Source organism: Adiantum capillus-veneris, unplaced genomic scaffold (genome assembly GCF_014529385.1).
Source record: "Adiantum capillus-veneris isolate H3 unplaced genomic scaffold, ASM1452938v2 Hic_scaffold_589, whole genome shotgun sequence".
Lineage (NCBI taxonomy): Eukaryota > Viridiplantae > Streptophyta > Polypodiopsida > Polypodiales > Pteridaceae > Adiantum > Adiantum capillus-veneris.
Genome location: NW_028221639.1, coordinates 27,501 through 40,349, shown reverse-complemented (window position 1 = coordinate 40,349; position 12,849 = coordinate 27,501). Strand labels below are relative to the sequence as shown.

Sequence of the window (12,849 nt, the reverse complement as noted above, 5' to 3'; positions counted from 1 at the left end):
GACATGCATGTGTGCCTAATGTGGTTTTTGGGGGCCATAAAGTAGCTTTTTATGCATGTGATCTAGGATGCTTGGAAGTTGGCAAAGTAAAGGTTTAAGGGCTGATTATATAGTGCTCTCCAAGTCTCCAAGTATATCTTTACGATTCATTATTTGGAGTCCGGATAGGAAAGTTAATAGCACGTAAATGTTTCCAAGGGCTGATTGTGTAGTTTTTGGACTAGCTTTCAAATGCATGTCCGAGTAGTTGATTTTAGCTTTCCATAGATTTAGTGATAGTCTCTATTAGGAGCTACGAAATGTGCTTGATGACGCTTAGATCGAGCACAAATTGATCAATCTATGCTCATTTGAGTCAATATTAATTTCCCTTTGTGGTTTTTGGGCTTCTTTTGATGGGGAAAATCAATGCAATTATTGTTGTTTTTGAATTTGCATTGTTCAAATAATCTTGGCAATCTCGGGGTTTGAGTGGGTATGATTAGGCTCAATTTGATTGTAGATAGAACAAATTAAGTCTAATACAAGTCACTTTTTGAATGCTTCTTGGATACTTTGGAGGATTTATTTTGTTTATGAGAATGGACTAACCTTAATGTGCCATGTGTCGAATGTGAATCCCATATGCCGCTTTACATTGAAGCACTAAGGGATATAAAGCATAAAATGTGAGCAAAGCTAAACCGGGATTTAATATTCACCTGATCACGTGAAATTTCTTGTAATCACAATGTTTATTATCACATTCACATAATCCCAATTACGTGATCACAAAAAAAGTCAATAAATGGTGATGTGGAAATCCACCAAAACCCCATCGGGTAATGTGTTTTTTGTAATGGGCTTACTAGGAAACTTTGTGAACCTAAACCGGGCCGCTAGGAAATGAAAAAAAGAGGGGGCTATCACATTGGATGATTTCTATCATAATAACTAATATCTAATTCTCCTAAATGATTTTTTAATGTTAAACTGATCATTTAATATAGGGAAGTGCCAGGGGAGAAAAAACTAGAATATTGGATAAGCTAGCAGACCGGCCACAATAGGGATCCAAAGGAGGGAAAATAGGGATCCAAAGGGGGGGCTATCTGCAAAAGAGCAAGGTGCAACAATGGGATAAAAATACCCTAAGGTTCATCCCATTAAGACTTCCAAAATGCTAAGGTTCCAAAATTCAAAGGTTATGTCCAAAGGCCAAACACTAGGGAAATTGGATGCTTTGTATGTGTCCCAAAAAGTCTTCATAATCCCTACATTGGAGGGGGCGAGCCTTGCAAGTAGGGGATGAGAGTGAAACACACACACACACACACACACACACACCACACACACACACACACACACAAGCTCCTTTACACAAAAGGAATGGGGGACACATGTCAGCTCCCTAGCCCAGATGCCCAAAAGGCATACTCAAATCCTATTGACACAAGCTTCAAAGGCCTTTTATTGAAATCAAAAAGCACACAAAAAACATTAATGAAAACCTAAAGCTAGGGTCTTGCATACGCGAATTTGCCAAAGGGAAAAAACCCAAGGGAAAGAGTGCTTTGGTTATGCACACGATGCCCTTTGATAGCAAATTTAAGCATACACATCAACAATGAGAGAGATAAAATGCTTCTACATAAGCAAATTTGCATTTTTTACAATCTCTCATGCATGATTCAAAAGTTGATTAATTTCTAGCTCAAATGAAAGTGAATACTTAAAGCAAGCCATGAGCTAGAAATAATGAAATTTTTGAATGAAATGAAGTGGCTCTTGAAAGCTGAATTTTACAATTTAAAAGCTCCAAACAAGTTGGCTAACAACTAGCTCTCATGAAACTTTACATTTTTAGAGCAATCTATGAGCTAGAGATGGCTACAACTTGATGAAATGAAAATGAATGGCTCTCGATAGCCAAATTTTTATACTTGAAAGCTCTCAAAAAAGTTGGGTATATACTAGCTCAAATGAAAAAATTTAACTTTTGACCAAGCTATGAGCTAGCATGTATACAACTTTTAATCCAAAGAATTAGGAATGGCTCTAAATAGCCAAGTTTTGCAATTTTTTGCAATGATGACCCCTTCTTGGATCAATGAAATCACACTCCTGCCACAAACCTTCAAAATGAAGCTCAATTGTTAGTGATTTTAAGCATTTGAACATTCAATACAAGCACTAAAACTCATGCTCAACCACAACTCAAATTTTAATTCTTTCTCTTGGCCATTCAAAAAACTCTCAATTTTAGTGCTATGCAAGGATTTTTCATTTATATCAAGCACTAAGATGCAAAAACAATTTCCAACCCAAATTTTAATGCACGTTCACTATCACGCATAAAAAATCATCAATGTAGCTTTCCAAAATGAAGCTATTATGCTTACCCAGAAGAGTTCACTACAAGAGGCTATTCATATTAGGGACGCTTACAAGTAAATTTGCGACGCTCATAGCGACGCTGACTGGGCTAAAAAAAAATAACAGAGAGCGCCCAAAAACTCAGATCTCAGATCTCAGATCTGAGTTTTTCGGCGCCCTCAAGCAAGGAGCAGGTAACGCTCTCCCTCTCTCTCTCTCTCCTCTCTCTCTCTCTCTCTCTCTCTCTCTTTCTTTCCACACACACACACACACACACACGAGGAGAGGAAGGAGAGCCAGGTATGCTCCTTCCCTCTCCTCACTCTCATGTTCCCTTCCCCTCTTTCTCTCTCCCTCTCTCTCTCTCTCACACACACACATACACACACACACATAGTGTTTTTGAGAGAGAGAGAGAGAGAGGAGAGAGAGAGAGAGAGAAGAAGAGAGAGAGAGAGAGTACAAACATAAACAAAAACGCACACACACATACATAAACAAAGAATGCACACACACATTGAGAGAGGAAAAGAGAGAGAGAACATGCATAAACAAAAAACGTACACATTGAGAGAGGAAAAAGAGAGAGAAAACATGCATAAACAAAAAAACGCACACACATTGAGAGAGAAAGAGAGAGAAACTAATTTAACGTCGTAGGAAACTAATTAAAATTAAAAGACCTAAAGATCTAGCCGACGAGGAGTTGAACTCAAGACCTATTATTCAAGAGGGAAATGGCATAACCAATCTATCATACTTGGCATGGGTGATAGAAAGGTTATACCATTTATCTCTTTTTATTGGCACACACATCCACACACGCGCACACACACAAGAAGAAGAGAGTTATAACGTCGTAGGAAACTATCCTAAAAGACGTTAAAGATTAGGTTAGATGTAGACTTACGTTAAATTAGATTGAGGTTTATTTAAGTTAAATTAGATTAGATTTAGGTTTTTTTAAATAGATTTACGTTTATTTACGCTAGATTTAGATTTACGTTATATTAGATTAGATTTAGGTCTCCATAGACTGCGATGCCTGCATGAAGCGGGTGAAGAAAGCCCTCAATGGAATATAGGGTATTGCTGCCTTCACTCATGGTGGGCTCCGTCGATCCAAAAGTACTGGTGAAATGTCTTCAAAAGATAGGGAAGAAGGTGGATCTTCAGGGCGGCAAGAGTCACTACATCCCCGACACAATGACCATCTAGACAACCTCTAGTCATTCAACAGCAACTTCAAAGTTAGTAACAAGAGCAAGAACGGTCTAAAGGGCCAATTGCTGTCGTCAGATGTGGATGGAGATGAGGCAGCGTCACCGTCGGAAGTTAACTCTCACATCTTTAGTGATGAGAATGCCAACTCTTGCCAGAGTTATGTGAAAAATATGTGTTAAATCAGTTTTAAGGTTCTTATAATCCCTGTTAGTTTAGTTCTTTGTTTTTAATATAACATAATTTACGTTAGATTTAGATTTATGTTATATTAGATTAGACTTAGGTTTATTTAGGTTTACCCACACACACACACACACACACAAGAAGAAGAGAGTTTTAACGTCGTAGGAAACTATCCAAAAGACGTTAAAGATTAGGTTAGATGTAGACTTACGTTAAATTAGATTTAGGTTTATTTTCAGTTAGATTTACATTTATTTAGATTTACTCTTATTTACGTTAGATCGAGTCCACGCAAGAATTACTTACGGTTTAGGGTTTAGAGTTAGACGAACAGTGAAAAGATCTACTGTGAAAAGATGTTAAGATGCTGTGAAGTGCTACAGCTAGAGAAGAGGCAAAGGGGTTTTGTCCACTACATGCAGTATCATGTAGACGTGGGTCTGTAGATTTCTTGTACCCACAAATATAGGTATTGACCAATAAAGACGAGATTATAACCCGGTGGTTCTGATCTCCATGCACCTCTAGACCGAGGTGTGCGGGGATTGGACATGACTAGAGAATGTGAGGTAGAGAGAGAGAGAGAGAGAGAGAGAGAGAGAGAGGAGAGAGAGAGAGAGAGAGAGAGAGATAAGATGAGAAGAATGCCAATAGAATATTAAATTTGTTGTCCAGGTTATAAGATTTTTTATCCTCATTATGAGTAGTGACGAGGATGTGGGACCGTCCAATCGAAACACCTATCTCTCAACGAGGGTCTTATGTCCTTGTAATCAATGCAAGCATGCTGTGCGACGGACAAGACGTGTTTCTTTGCAGCACGTTCGCGAATTTGGCGAGTTCGATCCATCTATTATAGATCGAGTTGTTGCCAATTATAACTCGTCGGACTCTGACGCTGGCCAACAAGCAGCAATCTTGCAACCCAATAGACGTGTTCGCAGGCGCTTTGGTCAAGCAGCATATGTGAGGCCACAAGATGTAGCCTCTGACAGCTCGGGGGATGATCATGCAAAGCACATTCCACCAAGAGCAATTTTTGAGCCCGAGATTGATGAAATGATCGAGACGATCATGGATTCAGAAAGGCTTATCTATGATGATATGAAAAGTGAAGCCGATACGCCATTGTATAATGGAGCACGTATGTCTAGATTGAAAGCACTCCTGGTTCTTCTCAACATGCACGTAAAGTTTGGATGGAGTGACACTAGCGTCACAGCGCTTTTCAGGTGATCTATTACAATTAGTTTACTTTAATAAAACTCTAAATGTATATTGATCTGATAGATTTTTACACGACTGTATCGTATTTTTATGTTGTGTAGATTGCTTAAAGAGCACATACTACCAGCTGACAATGTGATGCCAGATTCCCGAGATGAAGCAAGAAAGATTTTGCAAAACTTGGGGATGGATTACAATTCTATCCACGCTTGTCCTAATGACTGCATTCTTTTCAGAGGGGAATATCCGAAAGATATTGAGTAGATCTCCACGGGACAAAAATTCCACAAAAGGTTTTGAGACATTTTCCTCTGCTTCCTCGCATCAAGCATTTCTTCGAATGTAAGTCCATGGCCGCCCTAGCATCATGGCATGAGGAGAATAAATCTTCGGATGGTGTGCTACGAATTCCTGCAGATTGTGCAGCCTGGAAACATATAGATGAAACATGGTCGGATTTTGCCAGGGAAGCTCGAAATTTGCGCTTAGGCCTAGCTATGGATGGCGTAAATCCATTTGGTCAAAGATCAACATCTTACAGTGTATGGCCCGTTGTCATCGTCAACTACAACATTCCCCCGTGGTTGAGTACGAAGAAGGGGCACCTATGGCTAAGCTTGATTGTGCCAGGGTGATATAAAGTGGGGAATATGGATGTGTATCTTCGTCCACTATTGGAAGAGCTACAACATTTGTGATTGGCATAGAGGTGGTGGATATGAGCCGACACACAAGGACGACGGAATGCTTTGATCAGAGGCATTCTAATGTGGACCATGCATGACTATCCCGGGCTAACAGAATGCTCAGGTGATCTATTGACACTCCTCACTCAGACACTGTAAATCTTGTTTTTTTCCCATAGTTGTATCTATTATATAGATCAACTAGGGAAAAAAAACAAGATTTACAGTGCTGGTGAGGAGTGCAATAGATGACTGAGCATTCTGTTAGCCCGGGATAGTCATGCATGGTCCACATTTAGAATGCCTCTGATCAAAGATTCCGTCGTCTCTTGTGTGTCGGCTCATTTCCACACCTCTTTATTGCCAATCCACAAAATGTTGTAGTTTCCAATAGTGCGACGAAGATACACATCTTATTCCCCACTTTATATACACCCTTGGCAAAATCAAGCTTAGCCATAGGTGCCCCTTCTTCTATTCAACCACGGGGGGAATGTTGTGTTGACGATGACAACGGGCATACACTGTAAGATGTTGATCTTTTGACCAAATGATTTACGCCATCCATAGCAGCCTAAGCGCAAATTTCGAGCTTCCCTGGCCAAAATCCGACCATGTTCCATCTATATGTTTCCAGGCTGCACAATCTGCAGGAATTCGTTAGCACACCATCCGAAGATTTATTCTCCTCATGCCATGATGCTAGGGCGGCCATGGACTTACATTCGAAGAAATGCTTGATGCGAGGAAGCAGAGGAAAATGTCTCAAAACCTTTTGTGGAATTTTTGTCCCGTGGAGATCTACTCAATATCTTTCGGATATTCCCCTCTGAAAAGAATGCAGATCTCCAATTAGGACAAGCGTGGATAGAATTGTAATCCATCCCCAAGTTTGCGCAAAATCTTTCTTGCTTCATCTCGGGAATCTGGCATCAACATTGTCAGCTGGTAGTATGTGCTCTTTTAGCAATCTACACAACATAAAAATACGATACAGTCGTTGTTAAAAAATCTATCAGATCATTATACATGTTAGAGTTTTATTAAAGTAAACTAATTGTAATAGATCACCTGAAAAGCGCTTGTGACGCTAGTGTCACTCCATCCAAACTTTACCTGCATGTTGAGAAGAACCAGGAGTGCTTTCAATTCTAGACATTCGTGCTCCATTATACAATGGCGTATCGGCTTCACTTTTCATATCATCATAGATAAGCCTTTCTGAATCCATGATCGTCTCGATCATTTCATCAATTTCTCGGGCTCAAACATTACCTCGTTGGGAATGTGCTTCTGCATGATCATCCCCCGAGCTGTCAGAGGCTACATCTTGTGGCCTCACATATGCTGCTTGACCAAAAGCGCCTGCGAACACGTCTATTGGGTTGCAAGATTGCTGCTTGTTGGCCAAAGCGTCAGAGTCGGACGAGTTATAATTGGCAACAACTCGATCTATAATAGATGGATCGAACTCGCCAAATTCGCGAACGTGCTGCAAAGAAACACGTCTTGTCCGTCGCACAGCATGCTTGCATTGATTACAAGGAATAAGACCCTCGTTGAGAGATAGGTGTTTTCGGTTGGACGGTCCCACATCCTCGTCACTACTCATAATGAGGATAAAAATCTTATAACCTGGACAACAAATTTAATATTCTATTGGCCATTTCAATCTTCATCTCTCTCTCTCTCTCTCTCTCTCTCTCTCTCTCTCTCTCTCTCTCTCTCTCTCTCTCTCTTTACCTCACATTATCTAGTCATGTCCAATCCCCGCACACCTCGGTCTAGAGGTGCATGGAGATCAGAACCACGGGTTATAAATCTCGTCTTTATTGGTCAATACCTATATTTGTGGGTACAAGAAATCTACAGACCCACGTCTACATGATACTGCATGTAGTGGACAAAACCCCTTTGCCTCTTCTCTAGCTGTAGCACTTCACAGCATCTTAACATCTTTTCACAGTAGATCTTTTCACTGTTCGTCAACTCTAAACCCTAAACCGTAAGTAATTCTTGCGTGGACTCGATCTAACGTAAATAAGCGTAAATCTAAATAAATGTAAATCTAACTGAAAATAAACCTAAATCTAATTTAACGTAAGTCTACATCTAACCTAATCTTTAACGTCTTTTGGGATAGTTTCCTACGACGTTAAAACTCTCTTCTTCTTGTGTGTGTGTGTGTGTGTGTGGGTAAACCTAAATAAACCTAAGTCTAATCTAATATAACATAAATCTAAATCTAACGTAAATATGTTTTATTAAAAACAAAGAACTAAACTAACAGGGATTATAAGAACCTTAAACTGATTTAACACATAATTTTTCACATAACTCGGCAAGAGTTGGCATTCTCATCACTAAAGATGTGAGAGTTAACTTCCGACGGTGACGCTGCCTCATCTCCATCCACATCTGACGACAGCAATTGGCCTTTAGACCGTTCTTGCTCTTGTTACTAACTTTGAAGTTGCTGTTGAATGACTAGAGGTTGTCTAGATGGTCATTGTGTCGGGGATGTAGTGACTCTTTGCCGCCCTGAAGATCCACCTTCTTCCCTATCTTTTGAAGACATTTCACCAGTACTTTTGGATCGACGGAGCCCACCATGATGAAGGCAGCAATACCCTATATTCCATTGAGGGCTTTCTTCACCCGCTTCATGCAGGCATCGCAGTCTATGGAGACCTAAATCTAATCTAATATAACGTAAATCTAAATCTAGCGTAAATAAACGTAAATCTATTAAAAATAAACCTAAATCTAATCTAATTTAACTTAAATAAACCTCAATCTAATTTAACGTAAGTCTACATCTAACCTAATCTTTAACTCTTTTAGGATAGTTTCCTACGACGTTATAACTCTCTTCTTCTTGTGTGTGTGTGCGCGTGTGTGGATGTGTGTGCCAATAAAAAGAGATAAATGGTATAACCTTTCTATCACCCATGCCAAGTATGATAGATTGGTTATGCCATTTCCCTCTTGAATAATAGGTCTTGAGTTCAACTCCTCGTCGGCTAGATCTTTAGGTCTTTTAATTTTAATTAGTTTCCTACGACGTTAAATTAGTTTCTCTCTCTTTCTCTCTCAATGTGTGTGCGTTTTTTTGTGTTATGCATGTTTTCTCTCTCTTTTCCTCTCTCAATGTGTACGTTTTTTGTTTATGCATGTTCTCTCTCTCTTTTCCTCTCTCAATGTGTGTGTGCATTCTTTGTTTATGTATGTGTTGTGTGCGTTTTTTGTTGTATGTTTGTACTCTCTCTCTCTCTCTCTTCTCTCTTCTCTCTCTCTCTCTCTCTCTCTCTCTCTCAAAAACACTATGTGTGTGTGTGTATGTGTGTGTGTGAGAGAGAGAGAGAGGAGAGGGAGAGAGAAGAGGGGAAGGGAACATGAGAGTGAGGAGAGGGAAGGAGCATACCTGGCTCTCCTTCCTCTCTCGTGTGTGTGTGTGTGTGTGTGTGGAGAAGAAAAAGAGGAGAGAGAGAGAGGAGAGAGAGAGAGAGAGAGAGAGAGAGAGGGAGAGCGTTACTGCTCCTTGCTTGAGGGCGCGAAAAACTCAGATCTGAGATCTGAGATCTGAGTTTTTGGGCGCTCTCTGTTATTTTTTTAGCCCAGTCAGCGTCGCTATGAGCGTCGCAAATTTACTTGTAAGCGTCCCTAATATGAATAGCCTCTTGTAGTGAACTCTTCTGGGTAAGCATAATAGCTTCATTTTGGAAAGCTACATTGATGATTTTTTTGCGTGATAGTGAACGTGCATTAAAATTTGGGTTGGAAATTGTTTGTTGCATCTTAGTGCTTGATATAAATGAAAAATCCTTGCATAGCACTAAAATTGAGAGTTTTTTGAATGGCCAAGAGAAAGAATTAAATTTGAGTTGTGGTTGAGCATGAGTTTTAGTGCTTGTATTGAATGTTCAAATGCTTAAAATCACTAACATTGAGCTTCATTTTGAAGGTTTGTGGCAGGAGTGTGATTTCATTGATCCAAGAAGGGGTCATCATTGCAAAAAATTGCAAAAACTGGCTATTTAGAGCCATTCCTAATTCTTTGGATTAAAAGTTGTATACATGCTAGCTCATAGCTTGGTCAAAAGTTAAATTTTTTCATTTGAGCTAGTATATACCCAACTTTTTTGAGAGCTTTCAAGTATAAAATTTGGCTATCGAGAGCCATTCATTTTCATTTCATCAAGTTGTAGCCATCTCTAGCTCATAGATTGCTCTAAAAATGTAAAGTTTCATGAGAGCTAGTTGTTAGCCAACTTGTTTGGAGCTTTTAAATTGTAAAATTCAGCTTTCAAGAGCCACTTCATTTCATTCAAAAATTTCATTATTTCTAGCTCATGGCTTGCTTTAAGTATTCACTTTCATTTGAGCTAGAAATTATTAAAACTTTTGAATCATGCATGAGAGATTGTAAAAATGCAAATTTGCTTATGTAGAAGCATTTTATCTCTCTCATTGTTGATGTGTATGCTTAAATTTGCTATCAAAGGGCATCGTGTGCATAACCAAAGGCACTCTTTCCCTTGGGTTTTTTCCCTTTGGCAAATTCGATTGCCAAGATGCAAGACCTAGCTTTAGGTTTTCATTAATGTTTTTTGTGTGCTTTTTGATTTCAATAAAAGGCCTTTGAAGCTTGTGTCAATAGGATTTGAGTATGCCTTTTGGGCATCTGGGCTAGGGAGCTGACATGTGTCCCCCATTCCTTTTGTGTAAAGGGAGCTTGTGTGTGTGTGTGTGTGTGTGTGTGTGTGTGTGTGTGTGTGTGTGTGTGTGTGTTTCACTCTCATCCCCTACTTGCAAGGCTCGCCCCCTCCAATGTAGGGATTATGAAGACTTTTTGGGACACATACAAAGCATCCAATTTCCCTAGTGTTTGGCCTTTGGACATAACCTTTGAATTTTGGAACCTTAGCATTTTGGAAGTCTTAATGGGATGAACCTTAGGGTATTTTTATCCATTGTTGCACCTTGCTCTTTTGCAGATAGCCCCCCCTTTGGATCCCTATTTCCCTCCTTTGGATCCCTATTGTGGCCGGTCTGCTAGCTTATCCAATATTCTAGTTTTTTCTCCCCTGGCACTTCCCTATATTAAATGATCAGTTTAACATTAAAAAATCATTTAGGAGAATTAGATATTAGTTATTATGATAGAAATCATCCAATGTGATAAGCCCCCTCAATTTTTTTCATTTTCTAGCGGCCCGGTTTAGGGTTCACAAAGTTTCCTAGTAAGCCCATTACAAAAAACACATTACCGATGGGGTTTTGGTGGATTTCCACATCACCATTTATTGACTTTTTTGTGATCACGTAATTGGGATTATGTGAATGTGATAATAAACATTGTGATTACAAGAAATTTCACGTGATCAGGTGAGTGAATATTAAATCCCGGTTTAGCTTTGCTCACATTTTATGCTTTATATCCCTTAGTGCTTCAATGTAAAGCGGCATATGGGATTCACATTCGACACATGGCACATTAAGGTTAGTCCATTCTCATAAAACAAAATAAATCCTCCAAAGTATCCAAGAAGCATTCAAAAAAGTGACTTGTATTAGACTTAATTTGTTCTATCTACAATCAAATTGAGCCTAATCATACCCACTCAAACCCGAGATTGCCAAGAGATTATTTGAACAATGCAAATTCAAAAACAACAATAATTGCATTGATTTTTCCCCATCAAAAGAAGCCCAAAAACCACAAAGGGAAATTTAATATTGACTCAAATGAGCATAGATTGATCAATTTGTGCTCGATCTAAGCGTCATCAAGCACATTTCGTAGCTCCTAATAGAGACTATCACATAAATCTATGGAAAGCTAAAATCAACTACTCGGACATGCATTTGAAAGCTAGTCCAAAAACTACACAATCAGCCCTTGGAAACATTTACGTGCTATTAACTTTCCTATCGGACTCCAAATAATGAATCGTAAAGATATACTTGGAGACTTGGAGAGAGCACTATTATAATCAGCCCTTAAACCTTTACTTTGCCAACTTCCAAGCATCCTAGATCATGCATATAAAAGCTACTTTATGGCCCCAAAAACACATTAGGCACACATGCATGTCTAATCTTGTCGGCATCAATGCCCCACAACTCTGCATAAATAATATATACACTTCAAGCAAGCATAAATTTCTTTTTTCACCCTTTTTCTTATCATGAATGGAGAGCAACGTGACACTATTTTAAGACCATTTTTCTCACACTAGTTCAACTCTCCCAACTTCTGGTGCCAACAGAGAGGTGTCATAAGGGTGTAAGAGGGCGCATGATCCTATGTACCATCATGGGAGTGGCGACTGGCCAACATTTGAGGAAGATTTTGTAAGTGTTACTCCATAATTCTAAATGTTTAAGAGTTGTGGATTTTGTACTTTCCCATTGAAATATTTAGGTTGTATTCAATAATTGAAAAAACTTCACTATTGGAAGGGAGCCATCAGGTTGAAGCACATGTACGGCCAAAGAAAGGCCTATGCCTGCATCCTTATAGAGAACTACCATCAAAAGGTGGATGAGCTATTATGGGTTTTTGAGAAAGCTGTGCTATAGCAATGAAATTGCTAAATAAAGGAAATGGTAGTGTTACTATATTAGATATAGATTGTACACAATGAGAAGTTCTACAAGTAGCAAATCTTGGAAGAAATGAACAACATAGTCATGAGTTAACTAATCCCACCTTTTGTGTAATAGAGATGAGTGGGCAAACACGGTGCTACCATTGCTACTAGTGGGCTGTCTTTATTGTGATAAATGCCAAACTTCTCTTGAAAATCAAATTCTAGAGGAGCACCACCAGTGGAAGCCTTGTAATAAGCTTGCAAGTTGAATTTGTACATTCAAGAGATCTAGCAAATAACTAGTACATCCTCTTCGCCCGGCCCCAAAGGCTAACAATTCATAATTCTTCCCTTCCACACTCATAGTAATGGCTCATCCCACGTATCCGCATCTCGACCTATTGCCCATGCATTCACATATACTTGTATATTTTCAAGGACATCAAAGCCCATGAGCTTGCATGATTGAGTAGCCATGTGTGGTATCAAAAAAAGTACCACTGGGTGCAGCCTCATGGTTTCATTGACAATGGCTCTTAGATATGGTAAGTGAGCAATGTTGGTCTCCTCCACCATTC

General features: G+C 39.3%; 1 pseudogene; it reads right to left on the bottom strand.

The window, feature by feature from the left end:
- Positions 1-12,376: 12,376 nt before the first annotated feature.
- LOC147416695 (flavonoid 3',5'-hydroxylase-like) overlaps positions 12,377-12,849 on the bottom strand; it is an 8,067-nt pseudogene continuing 7,594 nt past the window's right edge.